Source organism: Eucalyptus grandis, chromosome 8, assembly GCF_016545825.1.
Source record: "Eucalyptus grandis isolate ANBG69807.140 chromosome 8, ASM1654582v1, whole genome shotgun sequence".
NCBI lineage: Eukaryota > Viridiplantae > Streptophyta > Magnoliopsida > Myrtales > Myrtaceae > Eucalyptus > Eucalyptus grandis.
In genome coordinates this window covers 61,891,414-61,901,354 of record NC_052619.1, presented here as the reverse complement: position 1 = coordinate 61,901,354, position 9,941 = coordinate 61,891,414, and the positions used below count along the sequence as shown (strand labels likewise).

The 9,941-nt window shown below is 37.6% G+C and overlaps 1 non-coding gene across 1 annotated transcript; it reads right to left on the bottom strand.

The window, feature by feature from the left end:
- Positions 1-5,844: 5,844 nt before the first annotated feature.
- Positions 5,845-5,950, bottom strand: LOC120287940. The gene has a single exon (XR_005546194.1). It is a non-coding gene; the product is annotated as a small nucleolar RNA R71 (small nucleolar RNA).
- Between the last annotated feature and the right edge of the window lie 3,991 nt (positions 5,951-9,941).

Below are 9,941 nucleotides of genomic sequence, written 5' to 3'. Positions count from 1 at the left end.
CATATCATACCCATAACAAAGCTTAGAAGATAGGGGACTGTGAAATGGAGTCCATCAGGCATAGCTTCCAATAAAGGTAACAGTGGCTGCAGCTGTGAACGGCCAAATGATGTAGCTAACATGACAGAGAAAATGACAGACTTCCTCAGAGTCTCAAAGAAGGCTTGTAATCCAGAAAGATAGACCCAATTCATAACTTGCTTTCCCATCTGAAAACTCACCTGGATTCACTAATAAGACTACCAGGTCGATGGTAGAATTACGAGCAGCCACAGCAAGTGCCAGGCATCCTCCAAAGGAATCTCCAACAAGATAGATGGGCTTACTTGGAGATGAGGCATACTCAGCTTTGACAGTTTCTTCGACGAATGTCACCAGATCTAACATGTATAGGTACATGAGATTTCAAAATCTCTTCGTCAAGTTCTCAGTCAGGATTGCATGTTATTTCATTTCTTATAACATTACTTCAGTATTTAGAAGAAAGACTTCACCATTTAAAAGGCTTGTAAATCCACATATAGAAGTGTGCATCATCAATAACATCATAACATTGAGATGGAATGGCAGGAAAAGATTTTTGTGTATAGCTTAAGGTGACAGAGAAGGTAATATCCATGCATATGGGGCTAAGTGGAGAGAAAAGTGGGAATCATAAAATGACATGAATGCACCACAGCCCTTTGCATGTTGACAACACAGCTCAAAAACATTTTACTCAACCCTAAGTTGTCTCATGCAAGCAATTAAAAAGCTTTGAAAGGGCCACACCTTCAAATGGAGTCCGATCATAAACAGGGATATGCAAGCATCGAACTTCAAAAGCCCTGCAGTTTTAAGTTTTCTGCATTAAAATGCTTGGTCATAAGTACAAATAGAAACAAAATTGCTTCTCGTCTGTCATTACTTTCCCTTGTAACGCAATTTACGACCCCCAATGATGGAACATACAAACTCACCTCCCCAGTGCTTTATGGTGCAAGATTAGGCCTAATCCAGTGCCATCAAGTCCTGCAGGAAACAGTACTTATGCATCAATAATTTGGCAATACTCGTCTTATTTTACTAGCAAATGAGGCTCCTATAACATATAGCACAAAGTTATCAATTGATGCACGATTATAGTATAATCACTTCTTAAAAGCTACAAGCATATTGTTGAACTTAGAGTTCCATTCATCTCCTTATAATCTGGAGTAAAAATTCCAGTTGTGCACCTATTCCAGTGAGAAGATAAGCATTACCAGGCAAAAACAAGAGAAGTGGAGAATCATTTAAAGGCTGTCCACACTCAACAGGGCAAAACCAACGGGGGCGGACCTCCGTCAGGCCTAATCATATCCCTCGCACTCAAAATAATCCTTCACACTCGTAGTTCCATACGCATCGTCCCACAACACCTCCAAGCTTTTCTTTGCTTCTTTCTCTACCTTCTTCTTCTTCTTCTCTACCACCTCGATCTTCGAAACTGCATGTCCATTTCCTCCAGTCAAAGGACCAAGTTTCTCTCTATCCTCAACAGAAGGAGCTCCATTTGACACAGCCAATTCAGGAGAGGATGACACTGTTGATTCACCACCAACTGAACTGCTCGCTTGCACTCTACACCGAGGCCTAAGATGTGAATTCAACGCCAAATAAGGCGAAACCCAGAGAGTAACCGATGATGTCATAGCAGATACAAAGGTTGCACCCTTTTATTTTCCCTTTTCCAAACTCAGCAACCTAGAAAATTTGAACTCCACCAAGAACTACACTTGTAAACGAGCTCACGAAACCTCGGGGGGTTCATTCAGAAGGTTGCTCGGAACATTCTAAACTAAAAGAATCACACGGTCCATTCTTGGCCCAAATTAAACAACAGAGACACTGAGAAAGCATCTATAAGGGAAAAATAAAAAATTGAAACTTGAGGTGCACCCTCAAAGCAAAATGGTATCTTAATACTATCTCGATTCCAGAAATCTTGTGGCTATACGACGGACAACGAATTAGCAATAGTGAGCAAAAATTAATGTGGTCAAGAATGCAGCTACAGGGAAACTGAAAGAGGGTAATGAGAAAGAGAGAGAGAGAGAGAGAGAGAGAGAGAGAGGAAGAGAAGTACCTCGGAGAAGAAAACCATCGTTTGGAAGTTAGCTGGGTTTGGTTCTTTGTTGGCGCATGCAATCGGATGGTCGTGGAAGGGGCACAGAGAGAGAGAGAGAGAGAGAGAGAGAGTTTTCCACTTTCCCTGGTAAAGATCCAGCCACACACTCCAGAGTGCCGACACACGTAGGGTCTCCGTCCTGTCTACTTTGGCTGCACGAGTAAAAACTTCAAGACTGATTACTGAATAAGCAGGTGCAAGCCGCGCTTGCTCCGGAGAAAATGAAGTGAAGAAAGAGAGAAGATGGCGCCCACCCTGGCGAAAAATGCAAAGGTTGGCCAACGCCATTTTCCAGAAAAATATCGCATTGTCCTGGACCTCCACGTCCGCTTCGCCACGTGTCCAAAGTGGGGGCCCACTTTTGACCCTTTCCTCTTCCCTCTGCACCTTCTCCTCTGCTCCAGTTCGCTCTCTGCCCCCTCCTCTGTTTGCTGTGACCGATGCTGATGCTCTGCCCCTCTTCGGGCTTCGGCGGAAGCTCTCTCTCTCAATGTCCCCAGCACCGAAGCTAAGCTTTCCGGCGTCTCCGACTGGGGCCGAGCATCGCCCTCTCCCTCCTCTTCCCTCCATCTTTCCGGTTCTTTCCCACCTGCATTTCTTCTTCGTTTCCGGCCACCATCACTCCTCCCCATCAGCTGAAGTTTACCCAGATTTTACTGACCACCCAAGCCAAGCCTCTCTCATGATAATTTGCTCACTTCATTTTTATTTTCTTATTTTCTTTTTTTTAATATATTTTTCCTTCTCTTTTTTATTGCTTTCCTTTTTTGTTTATTTTTTCCCATTTCATAATTCTCTAATAAAATTTTATTATTTATTTAGCTATACTCATATACTTAAAATATTGAAGTAGAAATGAATTGAAATAGGAATAAATAAGAACAATTATTTATTTATTTTTTATTCTGAATTTTTATATTAGAATTCAGATATTATTCAAATATTATTTATTTAAAAAATTTTGTTATTCAAAAATAATTTTTATATAATGGATTTTAGAAATACTATCCACATTTTTATTACATCTTCTATGGATAATTTTATCTAGATTATATTCTTCGGCATTCGATTTTATTGTAACTTCAGTAGGAACCAAACACAAGATATAACAAATTTTATCATATTATGAATTTAATCTCGATTATCAAACGTAGCCTAGTTCTTAAACTTGGTAGTCCGTCCTTTCGATAGCATTTTTACGAGGGTTCCCTATCTTAGAAAGTCCAACAAAAAATTTTTAATTGATAATTCGATCTCATATGCATATAAAGAGCGTATCAACCTTGCACTAAGAGATATTGAGAAGTTCGAGTGTGACCTAACTTATCCTCGTAGAAATCTTGGTTCATGGGACCACAAAGCGGTTATTGTCTAGTTCTAGTCGCAAAAGGTGTCTTGTTTTAAAATGATATGACGGTAGCTTAGCTGGAGAGATTTCCAAATCATCGACCATCACAAAAGAGGCTAATAAGACTCATTCCAATTTGGGTTTGTGGAAAAGTGAGAGGTTTTGTTTTTTTCCTCTCCCCCCTTTTTCCCCCTTTGTCAAGGTGGGGCATTTCAATCACTCGTACTAGGATAAGGTGCATTGAACGAAATACTTCGATTTCACATCTTTCCGGCACTGATAAAGTGCTGAAAAAAGACGATGATGTACTGGAGTTATTGAGCAGTGTGAAAGAGCGAGTCCAAGCACATAAGATCGTACTCTGAGGGCTCGATTTGAAAGCTAAGAGAGAGAGAGAGAGAGAGAGAGAGAGAGAGAGAGAGATGTGGTGAAACAAATGGAAGGGTGGCGAATTTTTCCAGCGGAAGGCAATGGCTGTGTGATTGGCATGAGATCACTTTCCATGATCAGAGCTAAGGATAGATCACTTTCCATGCTGCACGTGAACAAGACGCGTTGATGAGAGCGTGGCCGCTGGTGCACGAGGTGGTGCTCGATGATAACTCTATAAAAATAGAGTTATTTTACCTATTTTAGGCAACAATTAATGCATTATCTATGAGAAAATATTTGAATTTCCTTCTGATTATTTAAATTTTCCTTGTTTATGCAGAATAATGAGATATGGAGAAGATAAGGAAAAGAAGGGCAATTATCGGAATTCAAATAAAAGCAATGGAAGATAGATATCAAATCAGAAATTCTTGATTTTGTTCCCTAATGTTATCTACAAGTAGATATTTTAGATTTCCTATAAATAGGAAGAGAGAGTAGCTAGGGTTTAGAGGGGGTTAGATCGTTTTCCATTGTTCGAGAGTTTTTCAAGTATTTTGAAGAGAAGACAAAAGTGGTGATAGAATTCTTGTCCTTTGATTCAAGATCTTTGGTTTGATCTATATTTCTATTTTTATTTCTTATTCTACTATGTTCTAATTTTCTTTTGTTAGGGCTACGATGTAGCCTAACCATGATGATATGAATTTCATGATTTTATGTTTTACAATTGATTTCATTCATGTGAGTTATATATTATTGCGTTTAATCGCTTTTGAGTGATCCACCACTTGAATGATTCGATGTGCATGTTTGATACCGAGAGGTGATAATATGCAATTGCTCATTATAATATATAACCATGAATTAAACGTGGATAGAAATATACCGCGTTATTTGTGTAGCTTTCGGTGATAAGGTGATCCAAAAGACTCATTGTAAAACCGAGAATATTCATAGTTTTTAATGCACTCATGTTTATTTTAATTCACATAGAGATATAGTGGATTAATAAGCTGAGTAGTTTTGTTATACCTAGAGATAGGATAGTAAATAGATTAGGAAATTCTGCTATCACATGTTTGATATCGTTCTTGTATTCACAACAATCTGAAATTCATATATAGTGGTTATGGTGAAATAGGATGCTCTAACATATTTATCCGATTGATTTTACTGCATTTAGTCTACAAATTTCGTTTTAATTCATTCTTAATTATATTTTGATTTGTTAGATAAATTTTAGAATTAGTCTATTTTAGTATTTAATTGGTTTATTAATCATCGATCTCCGTGGAACGATACTTTATCTCATCATTATATTACTTGTTCGATACATGCACTTGCGTTTAGAATTTTACGAACAAGTTTTTGGCGCCGTTGCCGGGGATCGTTTGTTTAATACTAATTAATATTGATACCAGATAATTCTAAGTTTAATCTAGCTTTTGTTTTGTTTTATTTTTCAGGGTGTACATCGGTTTATGACACGTAGCCAACAAGGGAAACTTGTTGAACTTGATCCAGAAATCGAGCGTACATTCAAAAGGCGACTAAGAGAACAGAAAAATCACGCTAAGATGGCGACGGTGATAATGAAAATCCACGTAGACTCTTAAGAGATTATGCTGCGCCAACAGTTCAAGGCACCACATCAAGTATCGGAAGACCTGCAATTCAAGCAAACAACTTTGAGATTAAGCCGTCACTTATTCAGATGCTTCAACAATCGGTGCAATTCAGTGGGCTACCAAGCGATGATCCAAACGCTCATATCGATGCTTTTCTTGAAATCGTGACACCATTAAATATAATGGAGTTACAGATGATGCTATTAAATTAAGATTATTTCCATTCTCTCTTAGAGATAAAGCTAAGAGTTGGCTTTCTTCTTTCCTGCCAGATCAATTACTACATGGAATGATATGGCTCAGAAATTTCTTGGTAAGTTCTTTCCACCTGCAAAGTTCTGCGAAGATGCGTAACGATATTACTAATTTTATGCAGATAGATAATGAATCATTATATGAAGCATGGGAAATATTCAAAGAATTTCTTAGGAGATGCCCACATCACGGATTACCCGTATGGATGCAGGTACAAACTTTTTATAATGGCTCTAGTGCAAATCTTCGTTCTATGATTGATGCAGCTGCAGGGGGACTTTAAATAATAAAACACCAGAAGAAGCCTACAATTTATTAGAAGAGATGGCGTCCAATAATTATCGGTGGCCTGAGAGATTACCAATGCGAAAAGTTAGCGGAGTTCATGAAGTGGATGCTTTTGCTGCAATTGCTGCACAATTTGAAGCAATTAACAAAAAGCTTGATAATATGAGTGTTTCAGCCATGAAAATTCACACTTTGACATGTGATTTTTGTGGTGGGGGACATGTTAGCACAGAGTGTCGGAGTAGGTAATACTTTCAAACAATCTCATGAAAATTCTAACTTTGTTGGGAATTTTAACAGTCACTGAATAATCCCTACTCCAACACATACAATCCGGGATGGCGCAATCATCCAAATTTTTCATGGAACAATCGAGAATGTGATGAGACCACCCGGATTCAAACAATCGAAGAGACAAAGTCAAATTTGGAAAATATAGTCACCAAACTTGCTAACACAACTCATGACTTCATCAAAAGCACGGATGTGAGATTTCAAAACCAAGAGGCTTCAATCAGAAATGCTGAGATGCAAGTGGGTCAATTAGCAAGCATGATGTCGGGAAGGCAACGGGGTTCTTTGCCGAGCAACACAAAGAAAAATCCAATTGAAAACATAAAGGCTATTACCCTGAGAAGCGGTAAACAAGTAGGAGAAGAAGAGATTGTCGAGACAAGGAAGAAGTGGTCAATAAACAATCAAAGGAGACAAGCAAGAGTAAACTTTTTCCAGATAATCCCAAGCCATATGTGCCGCCAATTCCATTCCCTCGCCGACTCCAAAGAAAGACAAAATAGATAAGCAATTTTCTAAATTTCTTGATGTATTTAAAAAATTGCACATTAACATTCCTTTTGCAGATGCTTTAGCGCAAATGCCTAGTTATGCAAAATTTTTTTGAAGGAGATTTTGGCAAACAAAATGAAACTGGAGGATTATGAGACTGTGAAGTTAAACGAGGAGTGTTCAGCCATCCTACAAAACAAATTGCCTCCGAAATTAAAAGATCCAGGGAGTTTTACTATTCCTTGCACTATTGGGGATTCTTACTTTGAAAAAGCATTATGTGATTTAGGTGCAAGTATTAATTTGATGCCTTATTTTGTTTTCAAGAAATTAGGATTGGGCGAGGTAAAAGCAACCATAGTGTCACTTCAACCGGGCGATCGATCAATTAAATATCCGAGAGGTATTGTGGAAGATGTTTTGGTAAAAGTTGACAAATTTATCTTTCCTGCAGATTTCATAGTTCTTGACATGGAGGAAGATTTTGAGGTACCACTTATCTTAGGTCGACCTTTTCTAGCAACAAGAAGAGCTCTTATTGATGTACAACAGGGGAAGTTGATTCTTAGAGTTCAAGATGATCTTGTTTCATTTAATGTTTTTAAAGCAATGAAATATCCATCGATGATAATTCTTGTTTTAGAGTTGAGACATTGACAAGTTGGTGAATAAGGTTTTCCGAAAATATTTTTGAAGATCCACTTGAAGCATGTCTGATTCAACCAAGGGACAAAGATATTCATAATGAGGAGATAAAGGAGTACACAAATTTCATGGAGGCAATTCCACCATATTCAAGGCAAAAGGCAATTAAATTTGAAGAGTTGGGACAACACATTACAAAGCCTAAACCATCAATTGAAGAGCCTCCAATTCTTGAACTCAAACCCTTACATTCTCATTTGAAATATGCTTATTTAGATGGAGTTTCTTCTTTACCGGTAATTATATCTTCTTCTTTGACAGATTTGATGGAGGAGAAATTGCTCGAGTATTAAGAGAGCATAAATGTGCAATTGGATGGAAAATAGCTGATATCAAAGAAATTAGTCCTTCAATTTGCATGCACAAAATTTTGATGGAAGAGCAATATAAACCCACTATCTAACCTCAGAGGCGTTTGAACCCGAAGATGCAAGAAGTAGTGAAAGCTGAGGAAGGAATAGTGCTCGGGCATAAAATTTCTCGAAACGGAATAGAAGTTGATCGAGCAAAAGTGGAGGTCATTGCAAAATTACCTCCGCCAACATCTGTGAAACTTGTCAGAGGATTTTTGGGGCATGCAGGATTTTACAGGCGATTTATAAAAGATTTTTCAAAAATTGCTAAACCTCTTTCTAATCTTTTAGAAAAAGATGCTCCTTTTAATTTCTCTGTTAAATGCATACAAGCTTTTAACACTTTAAAGGAGAAGTTAATATCAGCACCAATTATGACAGGACCAAATTGGGATTTACCTTTTGAGCCGATGTGTGATGCTAGCGATTCCATAGCAAGAGGAGCTGTTTTGGGACAAAGGAAGAATAAAATTTTTCAAACCATATACTATGCCGTCGAACCTTGTCAAGTGCACAATTGAATTATTCAACAATAGAAAAGGAACTTTTGGCGGTAGTATTTGCTTTTGATAAATTTTGTTCTTATTTAATTGGCTCAAAAGTTATAGTTTATTCGACCACTCTACTCTTAAGTATCTGCGCTTGAAAAGAAAGAATCAAAACCCGGGTTGATCGGGTGGATTTTATTGCTGCAAGAATTTGATTTGGAAATCAAAGATAAGAAGGGTACTGAAAATCTAATTGCAGATCACTTATCAAGAATTCCAAATTCAAAGGAAGAGGTAAGACCAATTTTAGAAGAGTTCCCTGATGATAAATTTTTTTCCATCAAGTCAATTTCTTGGTATGCTGACTTTGTAAATTATTTAGTAAGTAATGTTCTTCCTCTTGAATTATCATATCAACAGAAGAAAAATTCTTTTATGATGTTAAAAATTATTTTTGGGAAGAACCTTTCTTGTTTAAAGTATGTGCGGATCAGGTTATAAGGAGATGTGTTCCAGATGAAGAGAAGGCAAACATTCTACATCATTGTCATGATGGAGAGACAGTGGCCATTTTGGTGCCACAAAAAATGCAGCTAAGATTTTACAATCTGGATTTTATTGGCCTACACTTTTTAAAGATGCATACTCCTATGTAGCTTCATGTGATAGGTGTCAAAGAACTATTTCAAGAAAAATGAGATGCCTTTAAACAACATTATTGTATGTGAATTATTTGATGTTTGGGGTATTGATTTCATGGGACCCTTTACACCTTCTTATGGAAATTTATACATTTTAGTGGCTGTGGAGTATGTGTCTAAGTGGGTGGAAGCTGTAGCATTACCAACAAATAATGCTAAAGTTGTGGTGAAATTTTTGAAGAAAAATATTTTTACCCGATTCGATACTCCTAAGGCAATCATAAGTGATAGGGGGACACATTTTTACAACAAGCAATTTGCAGCACTTTTGAGTAAGTATGGAGTCACACATAAGGTTGCAACCCCTTATCATCCTCAGACTAGTGGTCAAGTAGAGATTTCAAATAGGGAAATCAAGAGAATTTTAGAAAAAACAGTGAATGCCTCTAGGAAAGATTGGTCAATAAAACTTGATGATGCACTTTGGGCTTATAGAACAGCGTTCAAACCTCCAATTGGGATGTCTCCTTTTAGGCTAGTGTTTGGAAAAGTTTGTCACTTACCAGTGGAATTAGAGCATAAAGCATATTGGGCATTGAAATTTCTGAATTTTGATATGCGTCTGCAGTGAAGAAAGATTATTGCAACTGAATGAATTGGAGGAATTTCGCAATGAGGCCTATGAAAATTCTAAGTTGTACAAGGAGCGTACAAAAAAGATGGCATGACAAGCACATATTCAGAAGAGAGTTTAAAATTGGTCAAAAAGTCTTACTCTATAACTCTCGTCTTAAACTTTTTCCAGGAAAGTTGCGGTCTAGATGGTCTGGTCCTTTTACGATTACAGGTATTCCCATATGGAACAGTTGAAGTTGCGCATGACACTTCGATGGCACATTCAAAGTGAACGGTCAACGTTTGAAGC